Source organism: Dermacentor andersoni, chromosome 8 (assembly GCF_023375885.2).
Source record: "Dermacentor andersoni chromosome 8, qqDerAnde1_hic_scaffold, whole genome shotgun sequence".
Taxonomy (NCBI): Eukaryota; Metazoa; Arthropoda; class Arachnida; order Ixodida; family Ixodidae; genus Dermacentor; species Dermacentor andersoni.
This window is the reverse complement of record NC_092821.1, coordinates 2,638,454-2,658,071: the sequence shown is the minus strand read 5'-3', so window position 1 is coordinate 2,658,071 and position 19,618 is coordinate 2,638,454. Positions and strand designations below refer to the sequence as shown.

Here is a 19,618-nt window from a genome sequence, read left to right as displayed (position 1 = left end):
ACAATACTCCCTATTAGAAAAACTTATAGCTCTATAAAGATTCAGGACGCAGAAGAGGAACACAGGCAACACACGCGTGATAGTGTGTTGCTTTTGTACGTCCTGTGTGTTTAGAGCGTTCCAAGTTTTCCTAATAATGCATTACCACCTAGGCCACCTTTATTGACACACCCTAATACGAAATTTAAGCACGGATATATTGTCGCGTATACCATGCTGGAGTATAAAAGCTGAATGATGATACAGGCGGTTGCACTTTACGAAAAAGCAAGCGGCGACGCGCGATGCCGAGACGAACCTCGTTCTCCTCTTCTTCAGTCTCTTGTTGCGCCCCACTATGTGGCATTACCCCCTCTTCAAAAAAAGAAAAAAAGAAGGAGAGCATGCATAGGCTTAACCTGAGAGAACCGAGATGGTCTAGGACGAACACATAGGCTATAGTCACAATCACTGCAGTGTGCGATATAGTCACAAGGCACTGATGGACGAGCAACCACAAAACTAACCGAAGCGGCTGAAAACGTCGAATAGTAGGGGCTATAGTAAGGTTTCAACCGCACAACGTGCACAATCTCAGATTGCGGTTGTCGACGTCGGGGAGGCTGACTTCCGTCAGGAAGGACTTCGTAGTTCACGTCACTAATTCGCTGCGACACTCTGTAAGGTCCGAAGTAGCGACTCAAAAGCTTCTCGGATAGTCCTTTGCGGCGTACGGGAGTCCAGACGAGAACTTGATCACCAGGTTGGAGCTCAACATGTCGATGGCGGAGATTGTAACGGTGCACATCGATGCTCTGTTGTTGCTTTATGTGCACTCGGGCAAGCTGACGGGCTTCTTCCGCGCGTTGCACGAGAAGTTCGGCATGTTGGGCGACGTCGAGATGATCGATGTTGTGGCACGGCAGCATAACTTCTAACATAGTCGGCACTTCACGGCCGTAAACGAGGTAAAACGGAGTGAAGCGTGTTGTTTCTTGCGTAGCAGTATTATAGGCAAGGGTTACGTAAGGGTGTATCTCGTCCCACGTCTTGTGCTGTACGTCTACGTACATAGACAGCATGTCAGTCATCGTTTTGTTCAGTCGTTCGGTCAAGCCGTTTGTCTGCGGATGATAGGCAGTTGTCCTTCGATGTGGCGTGCAGCTGAGTTTAAAAACGTCTTCAATGAGGTGTGCTGTAAAGGCTTTGCCTCGGTCTGTGATGATGTGCGATAGGGCGCCATACCGTAGGACGATGCTTTGTATGAAAAACTGGGCAACCTCGGAAGCTGTGCCTCGAGGCAGCGCCTTTGTTTCAGCATATCGCGTTAAATAGTCCGTGGCGAAGACTATGCACCTGTTGCCAGAAGATGACAATGGAAACGGTCCCAGAAGATCTATGCCGACCTGGTCGAAAGGTTTGCCAGGTGGGTCAATCGGATTCAGCAACCCCGCAGGCTGGTGACTTTCGGCGCTGGCATTCACGGCAGGCTTGGACGTACCGCTTAACACACTCGGCAAGTCTTGGCCAGTAGTAGGATTTGTGCACTCTATCAAGCGTTCGCGTAAAACCCAAATGGCCAGACGGAGGCTCGTCATGACAGGCGAACAAAACGTCGGCACGGAGGTCTGCTGGAACGACCAAAAGGTATGTCTTCTTGGTGGCAGCGGAGTTCTTCTTATACAAGACGTCAGGTCGTAAACAAAAAGACGACAATCCTCGAGCGATGTGCCGGGGTATTGATGGGTTTCGTCCTTCCAGATGTTCGAACATAGGTCGTAGTGAGTTGTCTGCGCGCTGCCGTGTGGACAAATCAGTAACGCTTACGGCCCCAAGGAAAACGCCGTCATCCTCAATGTCTTGGTCGGTAGTGTCGATAGGGGTGCGCGAGAGTGCGTCAGCGTCTTCGTGTATGCGGCCTGACTTGTACACGATGGCCACGTCGTACTCCTGCAAACGTAGACTCCACCGTGCCAGTCGTCCAGAAGGGTCCCGCAGATTTGCAAGCCAACATAACGAGTGATGATCAGTTACAACTTTGAATGGGCGGCCGTAAAGGTAAGGTCGTAATTCGGCCAGCGCAGATACGACGGCAAGACACTCTTTCTCCGTGGTGGTGTAGTTGGTCTCTGCACGCGATAGTGTACGACTTGCGTAGGCGATCACTCTTTCAATACCTTTCTGCCGTTGTGCAAGGACCGCACCAAGACCAACGTTACTGGCGTCTGTATGAACTTCCGTGTCCGCCTCCTCGTCAAAGTGGGCCAAAACTGGTGCTGACACCAGACGCTGTCGAAGCTCGGTGAAAGCAGTCTCTTGTTCTGAGGACCAGACGAATGATACATCGTCCCTCGTGAGGCGAGTCAGCGGCTCCGCCATCTTCGAAAAATTTTCGATGAAGCGCCGGTAGTATGCGCAAAGGCCCAGGAAGCGTCGGACACCTTTCTTGTCGGTCGGTGTTGGAAACGAGGCTACAGAAGCAGTTATCGCGGGATCGGGGCTAACGCCTTCCGCGCTGACCACGTGTCCGAGAAACATCAGCTCCTTGTAGCCGAAATGACACTTCTGAGGCTTGAGGGTGAGGTTAGCCGATCGGATGGCTTCGAGAACTTGCCGCAGTCGTTTCAGGTGGTCGTCAAATGTCGCCGAAAAAAACAACCACGTCGTCAAGGTAGACGAGGCAGCTTTGCCACTTCAGACCAGCGAGAACGGTGTCCATCATTCGCTGGAAAGTTGCTGGTGCCGAACAGAGACCGAAAGGAAGTACTCTGAATTCGTAAAGGCCATCTGGAGTGACGAAAGAAGTTTTTTCGCGGTCTCGTTCATCGACCTCAATTCGCCAGTAACCGCTCTTTAGATCGAGAGACGAAAAATACTTAGCTCGCCGCAACCTGTCTAAAGAGTCATCGATACGTGGTAGTGGGTACACGTCCTTCTTGGTAACATCGTTGAGGCGTCGATAATCAACACAGAAACGAAGCGTTCCGTCTTTTTTCTTGACTAGAACGACCGGGGAGGACCACAGACTGTGTGAAGGCTGAATGACACCATCATCTAGCATCTCCTTGACTTGGGCTTGAATTGCCTCACGTTCTTTCGGCGAGACACGATAAGGCTGTTGTTTGATGGGACGTGCGTCGGCGGATGTAGTTATTCGGTGCTTCGTGATTGGCGTTTGGCCCACCTTAGTAGCCCGAGCGAAGCACGCGCTGAATTCGTTCAAGAGTTCCTGCAGTGCGCTCTTTTGGTCGTCCGTAAGCTCGGAGTTTACATCGATGTCTCTGAGCGAACCGTCGTCTGTGTCCACCTCAGAAGCAAAGCACTCGACGATGTCCGTTGATGGTTCGGCGTAGGCGATGGCAGTGCCACGAAAAATGTGCCGATGCTCAAAGGTAAAGTTGGTAAAGAGGACCGTTGTCGGACTTTCACGAAGTTCCACAAGGCTTCGCGCGACACAAACACCTTGTGCCAGCAACATAGAAATTTTGCCTTCGAGAATGGCTTCACCGTCTTGTAGTTCATCGGACTTGACCGGAACCATAACACTCGCACGCGGCGGTATCGTGATGCTCTCGTCCGAAACGCGAAGTGCGGATCTGTGTCCAATGGCGTCGGTCTGTGTTGCCCTTTGTGTCGAGAAAGTGATGCAGCGCTCGCGGAGGTCAATAATGGCGCCATATTCCCGGAGAAGCTCCATCCCAAGGATTAAATCGCGGGAACACTCGCGTAGAACCCGACAACTGGCGAGAAAAGCAGCACCGCGAATTTCTACTCTGGCCGTGCATAGGCCAAGCGGTGTGACGACGTGGCCACCTGCCGTACGAACTGGTGCCCCGTTCCAGGGCAACGTAACTTTTTTCAGAACGCTCGCCAGTTTTCCACTAAGAATAGAGTAATCGGCGCCGGTATCTACAAGTGCACTCACTGTTTTGCCGTCGATCAACACAGGTATGTCCAGTCAAATCTTGTTCCCGTGAACTGGTTCTGGCGTCATCGTGTTTTCGTTGTTCTGCGGTCGGCACGATACGAGGTCTTGAGCGCATCGAGTATCAGCGGCCCCGCCTCTGAAGGTCGCTGACGTCAGTTTTCCCGGCGTGGACTTGGTGATCGTCCTTGCGTCGTCCTCGAGGTGGTATCGCGAGCAGGGAAATATCGCCGCGGTGAGGGTGAGTGTGACTGCCGCTGCGATGGGCCCGGTCTGCGCTGCTGTTCGAGGAATTCTGCGATGTCGGGTGGCCTTTGGCCGAACCTAGATCGAGGTGAATCGATAGAAAAACCGCGCAGTCCGAGTCGTCGGTAGGGGCACTCCCGATACACGTGACCAGCTTCGCCGCAGTGGTAGCACAGCGGTCGTCAAACGGGTGCTCGCCAAACCTCTGATTTCCTCGCGGGTGTTCGGCGATCGTCGAAATACGGTAGCGGAGTTGTCGGAGCGGCTTGCGCCGATTGCAACGCGACTGGCGGCGCCACATAAGTAGGTGCGAAAGCTTGGACGGGGCTCAGTAATGTTTCTGCGTACGTCTTGCGCCGGCATTCGCTTGGCAGAGGGGGTGCTTCACTGCTGGAGAGAGATGCCTGCAGTGCCTGCTGTACTTCGTTGCGTACGACGCTGGCGAGGGAGCTGACTGGAGGTGGCGACGTGCCGTGGTGCTTCTGCAGCTCATCGCGAACCACTGAGCGAATCAGCTCGCAAAGCAAGGCGACGTCGCACCCTAAGCCTACCGGCGTATCCGGAGTGCAGGCGGCATTTACGTGTGTACAAGTTCGACCGTTGCTGAAGGGTCTTCTCCATCGCGGTGGCTTCGGTGAGGAACTCGGCAATAGTCTTGGGCGTATTCCGAACAAGACCGCCAAAGAGCTGCTCCTTTACGCCTCTCATCAGATGACGCACCTTCTTCTTTTCCGACATGCTCGGATCGCCACGCTGAAGGAGAAGCGTCATGTCCTCCACGTACATCGTGACGCTCTCGTTGGGCTTTTGGACGCGTGACTGAAGGGCGCGTCCCGCTTTTTCTCGGCGATCGGGACTAGAGTAGGTCTCCAGGAGCTTGCGCTGGAACTCAGGCCAGGATGACAGGGCACTTTCGCGGTTCATAAACCACGTGCGAGCACCGTCCTGGAGGCTGAAGTAGATGTTCCTGAGTTTGGCGTTGTTGCCACACTCGCTAAACGCAGCCACGCGCTCGAACTCCGCCAGCCAGTCTTCCAGGTCTTCAAATGTGTCACCATGAAAAGCCGTCGGCACTTGGGGGTTCAGCAGCGTTAGGTAAGTTGGTGTCACCCGTTCCGTAGAAGTCGCAGTGGTCGCAGTCATCACTTTTTCCTGGAGGTTTCCAAATTCTGGGGCGAGGCCTCGGATTCGCCGGCTTGTGCGGTGAACTGGAGTCAACTCCAACTGTGGGGCGAGGTTCTTGCTGCCCAGTGGGGTCTTCTGCATAAGTTGAGCGTACCCAGCACCTCCACCAAATTGTCGCGTATACCCTGCTCGAGTATACAAGCTGAATGATGATACAGGCGGTTGCACTTTACGAAAAAGCAAGCGGCGACACGCGATGCCGAGACGAACCTCGTTCTCCTCTTCTTCAGTCTCTTGTTGCGCCCCACTATGTGGCAATATTCAGGAAAGAATATGGAGACATGTAGCAGAGGTCAAGCGCGTCGGCTGTTTTACATGACTTGTCGAAGGTTCCAGTATAATTACTGGTGCCACTTGCCTACCTGAAAGTAGAACACAATTCGAGTCTCTACCTGACGTGGTTATTTAGTGGTTATGGTGTTGGGCTCCTAAGCACGAGGTCGCCGGATCGAATCCCGGCCACGGCGGCCGCATTTCGATGGGGGCGAAATGCGAAAACACCCGTGTAACTAAATTTAGATGCACGTTAAAGAACCCCGGGTCGTCGAAATTTCCGGAGTCCCCTACTGCGGCGTGCCTCATAATCACATCGTGATTCTGGCACGTAAACCACATAACCAAAAAAAAGAGAGAATTGGCGTCGCGCATACAATCAGATTACAAAACAATCGCCAACAAAAACAATCAAAACAAGCGCGAACGAGACCGAACGCAAAAGAAACAAGCGCGAGCGACAGCTGAAGGGAGCAGACGATAGTACGAAACAAGCGGCTCGGCTGAGAGGAGATACGAGTGGGGCAACGAGCGGTCGGGCCGGTCACGAGACGTTTATCTGAGGAATCGCCAGTAGTTAGTGCGCAGGCGCGAATAAAAGAGGGCGCGAGAGAGAAAATCTGGATAAAACCCCTTTTGCTCCTTGAATTTATGACTCCGCCTAGGTATTACGGAGAAAGCTTCTTAGCGCGTGTTGTAGGCTTTTGTCCCGGCATCGAGTTTCTTTCGCTCGGACGCTGACTGCCGGCACGGTAAAATAGGTGAAGCAGTGGGCTAAGTCAGTCGTGGCGGATCGTAGCTTTCTCGCGCCTTACGGCGATGTACCTTGTAAATAACACCACATATGTTTCTGTGGGAGCAGTAGCGACTGTGGTAGAGCCTGGGCCACATATATTGACAATATAGAAGGCAGAGCAGAGCGCCTTAGCAACCGCGGTTGAACGCAAGTGGCTGAAAGGCTGCCAGTGACGATGACTGACCCAGCACCAGCGCCACAGGCGCGTGAAAGTCTGTCCGACGTATGTACATTCAGAGGCAAAAGTTCTGACTGATGTTGCAGAATTCGCGGGGCGTGGTGGTGCTTAACTTAGCGTGACAAGTTCGCAGCTGGACGTATCTATATTTATTCAGTCGTGTTTTTTACTAATTGCAACAATGTGTCATTATTTCCTTGGGAAAGCCTTGGGAGCTATGCAAAGGGGGGAGGCAGCAGGGGAGAATCAGGTAACAGCAGATTTGTTAAAGGATCATGGGCAGATTGTTCTAGAGAAACTGGCCAACCTGTATACGCAATGCCTCATGATCTCGAGCGCACCGGAATCGTCGAACAACGCTAATATAATCCTAATCCATAAGAAAGGGGACGCCAAAGACTTGAAAAATTATAGACCGATCCGCTTACTGTCCGTTGCCTACAAAGTATTTCCTAAGGTAATCGCAATAGAATCAGGAACACTTTAGACTTCTGTCTACCAAAGGTCCAGGCAGGAGTCCGTAAAGGCTACTCAACAATAGACCCTATTCACACTATCAATCAGGTGATAGAGAAATATGCGGAATATAACCAACCCTCATATATAGCTTTCATTGATTACGAGAAAGCGTTTGATTCTGTCGAAACCTCAGCAGTCATAGAGGCATTACGGAATCAGGGTGTAGACGAGCCGTATGTAAAAATACTGAAAGATACCTATAGCGGCTCCACAGCCACCGTAGTCGTCCATAAAGAAAGCAACAAAATCCCAATAAAGAAAGGCGTCAGGCAGCGAAATACGATTTGTCCAATCCTACTCACAGCGTGTTTACAGGAGGTATTCAGAGACCTGAATTCGGAAGAATTGGGGATAAGAGTTAATGGCGAATACCTTAGTAACTTGCGATTCGCTGATATTGCCTTGTTTAGTAACTCAGGGGACCAATTGCAATGCATGCTTACTGACCTGGAGAGGCAAAGCAGAAGGGTGGATCGAAAAATTAATCTGCAAAAAACTAAAGTAATGTTTAACAGTCTCGGAAGAGAATGGCAGTTTAGGATAGGTAGCGAGGCAGTCGAAGTGGTAAGGGAATACATCTACTTAGGGCAGGTAGTGACCGCGGATCCGCATCATGAGGCTGAAATAATCAGAAGGATAAGAATGGGCTGGGGGGCGTTTGGCAGGCATTCTCAGATCATGAACAGCGGGTTGCCATTATCCCTCAAGAGAAAAGTGTATAACAGCTGTGTCTGACCAGTACTCACGTACGGGGCAGAAACCTGCCCGTACAAAAAAATTATTGAGAAGGCATTGAATTATATTGGTCAATGTTGACTTTTTTTATTGAGGAATTGTGGAAATTTTGTTGGAGAATTGTTGGGTTGATTGTTGAGTGGTCTTTAATATTGGCCACTGAAATTTAATTGGAACACCATTGGGTGTCTCAATGTTGAGTAATTGTTAAGTTACCATTGAAATTCCATTGCGCTAGACGGCTCGTTGTGTTCATTTTGTTGAATGGTTGTTGGGTTACCATTGATAATGCATTGAACTGACGTTGTGGTAGTTGAGTTGAGTTGAGTTGAGTGGTTGTGGTAGTTCTGTTGACCTGTTGTTGAGTTATTGTTGTCACAGCACTGAAAAGTACGTTGTGGCCCAGTTGAAATGGCATTGAGATTTCAGAAGTGGCCATTGAAATATGATTGACATTTCGTTGGGCTAGTGGATTTTTATTCATATATTGAAATTGCTTTGCTATTCACACTTGCATGCCCCAGTGCCTGCTCATAACTTTCACAAACAAAAGCAAGTGAGAGACTGCTCAATTTGAAGTACCTTTATTTATACTAAAGATGCGTGCGCATGAAACATTACAGTACAAAAGGCACCACTACATCGAATCTGGAGACATAGGCTAGTACCTACAGCACTCTTAACAGTGTAAATACATCTGAAAAAACCTATACATATGAATTAAATCAAAACGATCATTGTGGTCTTCCCTTGCGACTTAGTTTATGACTAGGAGGCAAATCAACTCAAAAGGCAGGGCTTAAGCATACCCTTTTAACAAACAACTTTGAACACATGAACACTTGAAGCTGCTTGCGTGTGAACACACACAAGACATCTGAATACGTTACATTAAAATACTTCGCACACTAACCCATCACAGGAACAGTTACGGCTGATTGTGAAAAGGCAAAATAACAGACTTGAAACAAATGACTTCACGTAAATATATACAAGCTTTAGCACACGTCTTTCACCGCGATTAAAATTTAATGAAGTACCAAAGTAGACTTGTCTGAGCTTTTTGTCTTCGAGATGTATATATTTTCAGGTTGCCCAATTATTTTATAAAACATCACTCAACTTAGCTATAATTGATGAGACGTCATTTAGAAAGTTGTCTGGTATGGTGAACACCTGAATCGTGTTTCTGACGAGCCGGGTTTGCAAGAACAGTACACCATTTGTATATGTTAAATTGAGGTACAGAAGAGTTTGTTGGTGGTATTTCCTCAATTTAGTGAGCTCATTTTCAGTTAATTTTTCTGGACTTGCACAAAGTTAATTAGAGCACTTTTGGGGGCCTTTTTCACTATACCCAACAACTAAGTGGTACCTCAGTCAATAAAGAGATAAGGCAAGGGTAATACCTTGAACTATAAGAGAAAAGATAATTATTTAGCACAGAAAATTGGTAGCAACACACAGCTAACACAATTCCAAAGAGCCAAATAGATGGTCACCTGCACTTGCAATATCAAGTACCCCCGAAATCTTCATAAAGGATGGGAAAAGGTTTCAATGTCTGGACAGCCAGATTGATCAGACAGTGAAAAACGCAAATAAATGCGTATACGAAATACCAATGACCTCAATTGCGCAGGTAAAATGTTATTAAAATGCTACCAGAATTTTATTGCATAAAATACATAAAAGTTGCAAAAAAATTGGGACAAAGCAGTAACAGAGACGGAGGGAGACACAGCACCCGTGTTGAAAAGAAATTACAAGTGATATACATGCATATTTAAGCTCAAGACAATTTTTTCTCCAATATTTACAAAAAGAGCCCATGCACTGACGGCATAAAAGAAGGTTCCTGCGCCTGGAGAATGCAGCACAATACAAAGCAGCGTCATGAGAACCGAAAACTAGAGCATAGTATGTTTACAACATACGAATACTTGCATACCTACAGGCTTGTGACATGTCATGCCTTGAATGGATGAAATACATAAACCTCACACAAATGAAGTTACCATCACTCTTATTGGCTTCCTCAGGGGACTCCTTAAAGTTGATCTAGCAAAATGTACATCAGCATTAAAAACAGAGGAGATAAGACGCTATAGCGGTCTTTCTGAAATAAACAGCGCAAATATTTCATGTATCTATTCTATGGACACTTCGCCAATTCGGTGTGCATTTATATTTGACAACCACCCAAACAGAGACGAGAAGGATGAATTAAGGTAGGAACACACATGAACGCTGACTCAACTAGAAGTTTATTCGTGAAGAAAAAGATTTTAAACACATTGGCCAACTTCACAAAGAAAAAGCCATGGATGCGCAGCAGAAACGGCCCGGCAGAACAAAAAAGGACCGAAAGACGTCCTGTAGAACAAACATGTGCGTCAAAAAAAAAAAAACACATGAAAACTGAAAGGTTTGTCCTGTAAGTGATATTAACGTGAAATACTGCAGCAACTCTTTCCCACTAAGGGTCACAGAAATCTTGCTTATGAATTTTTCTTCGTGATCAATAAATAATTCTTCGATAAGTCCTCTCGTGTTCTGGTCTTTGTGATCAAACAACCGTTCTTTCTGCTCTATACCTCAACACCAGAGGAGTTCCAGAAGCAATATTTATTGATCACAGACGAAACAAATGCATAACCAAGTTATCTGTTGCCCTTAGTGGGAAAGACTTGCAGTTCTCAAGAGTATTTATCGTTGGGTAGTATCACTCATAGGACAAATATTTCGCTTTTTCGAAAGATTTGTCCGATAGTTCTCGTTTTTCACGCACGTTTATTCTACATGACATGGCTCTTTCATATTTCTTTTCTTGTCGCTCGTGGCTGTTTCTGCCACGCATGCACGGCTCTTTACCTTTGTCAAGTTGACCAGCGTCTTTAATACCCCTGTATTCAAAACTAAACTTAGCTGAACATGCGCTCGTGTGTGCTCCTACCTATTTTGTCATCCGTCGTCCGCCTCTGTTCGCGTTGCTGTTTCCAGTACGCACATATCACTTGGTTAGGCTGGTAAACATTCTCGCAAGCAAAAGGAAATACCTCCCTCAAAAGGTAGCCCGTCCTTCACTACTAAAAGCCAGAGCAAATCGCAAGTAAGCCTTCACAGCGTCCATGCGGCAGCTAGTACACCACAGAGCAGCACAAAAAAATAGTTTAAAATCCCACTTGATGGACAGTGGCAACAGAGATGCGAGTTTGCCAGTGAATCAGCCACATATCAACGGGTGTCTCTTGCACGACGCCAAGCTGCTCATGACGTAGAACACTTTAGCATCTGGGTATTTGCTGCATGTGTAACCTGCGAGAAGGGAATGCGGACAGATAATGAGATTGCGCGGATTCAGAATCTGCCACACACTGCACATAACTACGCTCAAAATAGAAGTACACACTATACTGGCAAGTAAAAATTTGCGACTCTTTACGAGTGCTGTCTAGAAAAGGAAGAAGTGCGTCACTACGGTAAATGTTAGCTAAGACACGCACAGCGATGTTTCACAGCGGGGAGAAATATTTCCGGCTCTCTCGCAGAACCAAAGACCACGCGACAGTGCATAGCCAACACCAAGCAGATATCGAATCTTTGGGTAGAAGTCCAGCAGCAGGAATGACCTAAAGATACGCCGAGAGCGATGAGAGCGTGAGCGTGCCCCTACGAGTGAGAACATGCACTGCTTCTTTGAAGCTAGCCGCTCCGGCGTGTCTCCGATCATCCCACGCGATTTGTGTGCAGAACGTCGCGTACATGCCCTTGCGCGTTTTGCGCGGTAGCGTCTGTGCAGTGAGCTAGCTTCATTCACGCGTCATTCTTCTCCGCGCAAACGGTGCTCGAGGCGACAACGCGCCGAGTGGCGCTCCTTTCGCTTCTGCAAGCAACGCACGTTCGGATCGGCCCAGCTTAAAGAGGCAGCAGAGAACGGTGGCATGTTTCGGTTATCGCCAATTAAAATTCTACAGTACGCCTTCGATGGAAACGCGCCGCGCTAGATAAAGATGCTTACTGCGGTAGTTTTGGCGGTGATAGGCGATAAGGCGAGCTCATCGGCGTCTGTGTTCTTTGGCGACGTCGTCACCACACCTCTGTTCATTTGCGCTGTGTATCCGTGTACAGTCACGGCGCGGAAGCTGCGGCTTATCGGTTGGCCGTTCTCCGCAAATCCCAAAGAGGCGAAATATATTTGGCGGTGCGCCGCACCATTAGGCGCAACCTAAATCGAGGCGCGCTTAACCGCTACGGCACAAAAGGTGATCACACTAACCGTATGGTATACGATGAGCCACTACGGATTAAAAAAAATCATTATGATGTCTTACGTGCGAAACCAACGCTCTGATTATGGGGCAGGTCGTAGTTGGGGACTCTGTATTAATATTGACTTCCTGGAAATTTTTACGTGCATACAATGCACAATGCACGAGCGTTTTTGCATTCCGCTCCTTTGGAATGCGGCCGCTGCAGGGATCGTATCCACGACCCCGAGCCCCAAATTGCCACGGCGGCCGCCATAGTTGCGAAATGCGTAAGCGTGACGTGCAACACCGCCTTCCGGTACGAGTGTGGTACAAAGGTAGCACAGCTGCACACCTGCTGCACAATTATTTGTCGCGGTTCTCCTAAGCTCGTAGTAGCTGCCTAAATGCCTTGAAAGGCAGCGCGCCTCTCACGTATCGGAACGCGATAACAAGCGCTTAGACGGCCCACGTGAGTCCCTATGAAAGATGGCGTGGCCACTGTACAATATTATCACTGCTCAGAGAAGCTGATCCTTATGTTCCAATTGTGTTCTCTCATACAAATTAGGGAAAGGTCATTAGGCAGGAATAAATGAAGCAATGCAATTTTACCCACGTGGGGCGCCGCTGCCTCTTCGCCTACTATTGTTTCAAACGAAGTGACGGCGGCAGCGAGCGTTAGTAGAGACTTTTAGCTCAGCGGGTTTACGTTTCGCTCCGCTCGTGGTCGCCACCGTTGCGCCAGCGGAGCGGCTCGCGAAAAAAGAATTTTAGCCCGGCGGATCACTCACCCGCTCGAGCGGGGCGCTCTGCTGCCCCACCTTGTGGTCCGAATAGGAGTTACTGAGAAATGAATGTGAATTACGCTTGCTTTTATTATGCAAGAAATGTTGAATAAAGATATATTACATGTTCTCAGTACATTATTTGTTAATAATGTACTGAGTACTAATGTACGGGTCAGCGCCGCAGTCGCCGTCGTCGATGCAGAACTGCCGGCGTTCATGTTCGCGGCTGCCATCTTGCATTTCCCATACACGCCCGCGCGCGCTTACGCACGCTCGCGCGCTGCGTATACACCAGAACACCGTGAATTCCACGGAGGAAGGAAACTAAGGAGAGGCCCTACCCCCTCCGCGCGCTAGGAGAAAAGTGTGGCGGAAATGACGTAGGAGCTTCTCATTTTCTTTCTGCTCTTTTATTTTTTTTTTTGTATGGCCACGCCTTTTGGGCCACAATGGCGGCGTTGTTATGGTTTTGAGCGCCCACACGTGTTGCTCTGGTAGGTTGCGGGCCGTGGCAAAGGCGCTGAGTGGGCGGGTTTGTGTTAGTCACCGTGTCTTGTAGCGGTGTGTTACCTGCACCGTGCTCTGCCAGATGTTGCGCGAGCGCGCGACACCACGCGCAGCGCGGCGTGGTTTCGCGAAAGATGTAAACAAGAGAGGAGGGTGGCCCAAAAGGCGGAGCATCGCCATGAGCAACGCCAAATTCCGGCTTCACTTTTGCTTCACAAAGAGTGACGTCAGGGCCTCTCTTAGTTTCCTTCCTCCGTGGTGAATTCTAAGCGCGCCGCCATATTGATGAGCGCCGGTCGCGCCATCTATCCCAAGCGCCGCGAAGTAGCAGGCCTGGGCTGCCACGCTGGGAGATGCGCCCCGGCGCGAAAGCGAAACTTGGGCTTTTTAGCTGGGCGGAAGGCGTGTTTCGCGTTTTTTCTAACCTGTCATTTTCGCTGTCTCGATTCAATCAAACTTCAAGACCTCATGCAAGTCCGCAATGGTCACACTGAGTGCTGTGCAGACTGCAGAAGCGAATATATCGGGTAAGTACGTTATTACGTTTGTACAAACCGCGCTCTATGCTAGAACACGTGTGAGCTTTTTGGCACGTAACCTGTGAAGGATTTTACAGCACTGTGTTGGTGCCACATTTTATTAAAGCACGCAGAACATTGTCCTCTGCACTTTCAGTTTGTTCTTGTTTGTCATGGTCACTACTGGGTTGGCCGCGTTTGGCAACCAACTGGCGAGGTCGTTTGACTGCCTGATTAGCAGACGCCTGCCCTTCACCACCTGCACATTGAAAACAAAACAGATGTTATAGTAAGAAGGGCTGTAGTTCTTTCCCATGCCATCACTGTTGCGAAGATATAAAGTCCTCTCAAAATCAAATAGAAAATCATCATCATCATCATCATCATCAGCCTGATTACGCCCACTGCAGGGCAAAGGCCTCTCCCATACTTCTCCAACTACCCCGGTCATGTACTAATTGTGGCCATGTTGACCCTCCAAACTTCCTAATCTCATCTGCCCACCTAACTTTCTGTCGCCCCCTGCTACGCTTCCCTTCCCTCGGAATCCAGTCCGTAACCCTTAATGACCATCGGTTATCTTCCCTCCTCATTACATGTCCTGCCCATGCCCATTTCTTTTTCTTGATTTCAACTAAGATGTCATTAACGCGCGTTTGTTCCCTCACCCAATCTGCTCTTTTCTTATCCCTTAACGTTACACCTATCATTCTTCTTTCCATAGCTCGTTGCGTCGTCCTCAATTTAAGTAGAACCCTTTTCGTAAGCCTCCAGGTTTCTGCCCCGTACGTGAGTACTGGTAAGACACAGCTGTTATACACTTTTCTCTTGAGGGATAATGGCAACCTGCTGTTCATGATCTGCGAATGCCTGCCAAACGCACCCCAGCCCATTCTTATTCTTCTGATTATTTCACTCTCATGATCTGGATCAGCAGTCACTACCTGTCCTAAGTAGATGTATTCTCTTACCACTTCCAGTGCCTCGCTACCTATCGTAAACTGCTGTTCCCTTCCGAGACTGTTAAACATTACTTTAGTTTTCTGCAGATTCATTTTTAGTCCCACCCTTCTGCTCTGCCTCTCCAGATCAGTGAGCATGCATTGCAGTTGGTCCCCTGAGTTACTAAGCAAGGCAATATCATCAGCGAAGCGCAAGTTACTAAGGTATTCTCCATTTACTCTTATCCCCAATTCTTCCCAATCCAGGTCTCTGAATACCTCCTGTAAACACGCTGTGAATAGCATTGGAGAGATCGTATCTCCCTGCCTGACGCCTTTCTTTATTGGGATTTTGTTGCTTTCTTTATGGAGGACTATGGTGGCTGTGGAGTCGCTATAGATATCTTTCAGTATTTTTACATACGGCTCGTCTACACCCTGATTCCGCAATGCCTCCATGACTGCTGAGGTTTCGACTGAATCAAACGCTTTCTCGTAATCAATGAAAGCTATATATAATGGTTGGTTATATTCCGCACATTTCTCTGTCACCTGATTGATAGTGTGAATATGATCTATTGTTGAGTAGCCTTTACGGAATCCTGCCTGGTCCTTTGGTTGACGGAAGTCTAAGGTGTTCCGGATTCTATTTGCAATTACCTTAGTAAATACTTTGTAGGCAACGGACAGTAAGCTGATCGGTCTATAATTTTTCAAGTCTTTGGCGTCGCCTTTCATATGGATTAGGATTATGTTAGCGTTCTTCCAAGATTCCGGTACGCTCGAGGTCTTGAGGCATTGTGTATACAGGGTGGCCAGTTTTTCTAGAACAGTCTGCCCACCATCCTTCAGCAAATCTGCTGTTACCTGATCCTCCCCAGCTGCCTTCCCCCTTTGTATAGCTCCCAAGGCTTTCTTTACTTCTTCCGGCGTTACTTCTGGGATATCGAATTCCTCTAGATTATTCTCTCTTCCATTATCATCGTGGGTGCCACTCGTACTGTATAAATCTCTATAGAACTCCTCAGCCACTTGAACTATCTCATCCATATTAGTAATGATATTGCCGGCTTTGTCTCTTAGCGCATACATCTGATTCTTGCCAATTCCTAGTTTCTTCTTCAGTGCTTTTAGGCTTCCTCCGTTCCTGAGAGCTTGTTCAATTCTATCCATGTTATACTTCCTTATGTCAGCTGTCTTACGCTTGTTGATTAACTTCGAAAGTTCTGCCAGTTTTATTCTAGCTGTAGGGTTAGAGGCTTTCATACATTGGCGTTTCTTGATCAGATCTTTCGTCTCCTGCGATAGCTTACTGGTATCCTGTCTAACGGAGTTACCACCGACTTCTATTGCACACTCCTTAATGATGCCCACAAGATTGTCGTTCATTGCTTCAACACTAAGGTCCTCTTCGTGACTTAAAGCCGAATACCTGTTCTGTAGCTTGATCTGGAATTCCTTTGTTTTCCCTCTTAGCGCTAACTCATTGATCGGCTTCTTATGTACCAGTTTCCTCCGTTCCCTCCTCAGGTCTAGGCTAATTCGAGTTCTTACCATCCTGTGGTCACTGCAGCGCACCTTACCGAGCACGTCCACATCTTGTATGATGCCAGGGTTAGCGCAGAGTATGAAATCTATTTCATTTCTAGTCTCGCCGTTCGGGCTCCTCCATGTCCACTTTCGGTTATTCCGCTTGCGGAAGAAGGTATTCATTATCCTCATATTACTCTGTTCTGCAAACTCTACTAATACCTCCCCCCTGCTATTCCTAGTGCCTATGCCATATTCCCCCACTGCCTTGTCTCCGGCATGCTTCTTGCCTACCTTGGCATTGAAATCGCCCATCAGTATAGTGTATTTTGTTTTCACTCTACCCATCGCCGATTCCACGTCTTCGTAGAAGCTTTCGACTTCCTGGTCATCATGACTGGATGTAGGGGCGTAGACCTGTACAACCTTCATTTTGTACCTCTTATTAAGTTTCACAACAAGACATGCCACCCTCTCGTTAATGCTGTAGAATTCCTGTATGTTACCAGCTATATTCTTATTAATCAGGAATCCGACTCCTAGTTCTCGTCTCTCCGCTAAGCCCCGGTAGCACAGGACGTGCCCGCTCCTTAACACTGTATATGCTTCTTTTGGCCTCCTAACTTCACTGAGCCCTATTATATCCCATTTACTGCCCTCTAATTCTTCCAATAGCACTGCTAGACTCGCCTCACTAGATAATGTTCTTGCGTTAAACGTTGCCAGGTTCATATTCCAATGGCGGCCTGTCCGGAGCCAGGGATTCTTAGCACCCTCTGCAGCGTCGCAGGTCTGACCGCCGCCGTGGTCAGTTGCTTCGCAGCTGCTGGGGACTGAGGGCCGGGGTTTGATTGTTGTGTTCATATAGGAGGTAGAAAATAGAAATACACCAGGCCAATTGTATCGTACAACCACTTAAGAGTACAACATTCAGAACACAAGCCTACAGCACGCGAACAAGCAGCATATCATGCTAAACCTGCACTCATTGGAAAATGAGGAACTACAGTAGTTATAATGTTCAACTACATGTGCAGTCAAAGCCCGTTTACCAGGGCGAGCAGGACAGATGTAGGTGTTGTACAGTTGCACAAACCATGACAGGGCACATAAAATTACCATTCCTACTTAAAGCTGCATCATCAGGGACCCCTTTGGTACAAGACAACAACCGCACCTGCATACCACAAAATTAGCCCCACCAACTGCAGCTACCTGGTATCAGAACTGTTTCGTTGCGCGAGGCCATATCGGATTGTTGGCGTTCCCTCAGAAAAAACAGTAAGAAAAAAAAAACTGGTGAGAACGAGCAAAATTTTTTTACAAAAAAACAACAATGATTAAGCACCTTATTTTCCTCGCCAAACAGCCCGCACGCAGTTTAGAGCTCAGGAGGCTCAAATGAATTCGTTACGAATGACACCTGCAACACCAGCTCGGAAAGACAGGCGCGCTGCAACACCTTCGGCGACGAGCAGTCGTCTACGTTTTTGTGGACGCATGGTACGTGACGAGCGGACTTCGGTTTACTTTCATTAACAATAACGCTCACCAGCAGGGCAACATACTATTGCCTACAACTTGTCGTTCACGCTTAATGGTCATGCCGTGCACCAGCTGCAAGTATCGCTAACCGCAAACTCATCTGTTCCGCTTAACCGTCGGGAGCTCTGCCTGAATGAAAACACGAAAAGGCTTGCCTTCTTGTTATAGCAAAGGCGAAGCACCGGCGCGGGATTCTGCTTTGCAGGCTTGTTGTGCAGAAAGTGCTCGGAGCAAACCTGCGTGTTACACATGTTACGTTCGTAGGGCGCAAACTTGAACGTGGCACCAAAATATACACAGATCGAATACTCACTCGTGCATTTTTACTGGGTTGGTAGTTCTTCCTATTCACTGCAGCCATCCACCGGTGGCGCAACTTGTCATTCTTCGTTGCGGATGGAAATCGGTGCAGGCTGAAAACACCGCACCGGCACGATTCCCTACTTGTATTGTGCTCTTCGCAAACAGCGCTAAGCAACCTGCTCCTTTTCGGCTGGTTATTTTGGCATCCAAACACGACGCAATGATGCCCAGATGACTTCTTGTACTTTGGATCCGCGTGAACGGGCACATTTCCGCACTTTGGAGTCCTAGACCTGGCGCTTGCCATGTCTACAGGTAGCCGGCGAACCCACTTTGGCAGCCCAGTACAATATGGCGCTGGTCGACCGGGCAATCCGGGTGCGAGAGTATGCTTTCGGTTAGTCTGGGTGCGAGGCTAGCGTATTCTGGTCTATACCCTCCGCTGGGGAGTGCTTTCCAGCGGGCGTAAACGCTGCTCCGTAAAACCGCTGGCCGCCTCAGCGTGGTGCATGCGCAGTCGCGTCTCCGCTCGCCCGCTCCGCTCCGCTGGCCGTAAACCCGCTGGGCCAAAACTCTCTAGTATCGCGCGCTTACGCTCCAGGGCATACGGTTTGCTTGAAGAAAGTGAACGGTGTGCTTAACATCTCACGCTTGTCAATGTCAAAATAGAAAAAAGGCTACGTGCCCAAGAAAACGAGGTTACTTACCTATCTGCAGAAGCTCGGCTGCGACTCTTTCGGGATGCCTTCACTCCAACAGGCATCATGACCTCTGCCGCGCAACTCATCAAAACAGCCAGGCTCGCACATCAGTCGAAGACTAGTAGCTGAGTCAGCCAACGACTTCAACGGATAAACGTCCCACTTATCATCGTTAAAGCATTTCACTAAAACGTGCGTCATGATGTCCGAAAAAAAAAATACTTTCATCGAAAAGCACGAAACGTGAACCACCACACAAGGCAACCAACTAACTGAGTCCGAAAGCCGTTCACAGCTTCACTATCGTATGGAGTTATAAAAACATTTCAAACACAAAATAACCGCACGGAAAAACGACTAGTAATAATTTTCATCCACTAACCTTCATAAAGTTTCAAGAACAACCTAATTCGTAGCGTAAACAACAAATACTACGACCAAAATATGCGGCTACGAAACTAGCGCTAACGATGTGTCGAAGCTACAACGGTTGCAACCGCGTGCGCACACGCACACACCCGAACGCTGCCTTGACGTTGGTAGCGCCACCTAGAAATAAAAATTACTACTAATTTTATTATTTTTACAAAAGTAACACGGCTGGAATAATTTATCGCGCCTTTGCAGATGACGAGGTGACAAGTAAGGTGTGATAAGAGTCCGTTCTTTATATTTCTTTCATTTCCCTTTGGTGTT

The 19,618-nt window shown here is 48.3% G+C and overlaps 1 long non-coding RNA gene across 1 annotated transcript; it reads right to left on the bottom strand.

Moving 5' to 3' along the window:
• Positions 1-8,404: 8,404 nt before the first annotated feature.
• On the bottom strand, positions 8,405-19,150 carry LOC140219981 (uncharacterized). Its single transcript, XR_011896215.1, has 2 exons — positions 18,929-19,150; positions 8,405-11,154 (listed from the first exon to the last, which is right to left on the bottom strand). It is a non-coding gene; the product is annotated as an uncharacterized lncRNA (long non-coding RNA).
• Positions 19,151-19,618: the final 468 nt, after the last annotated feature.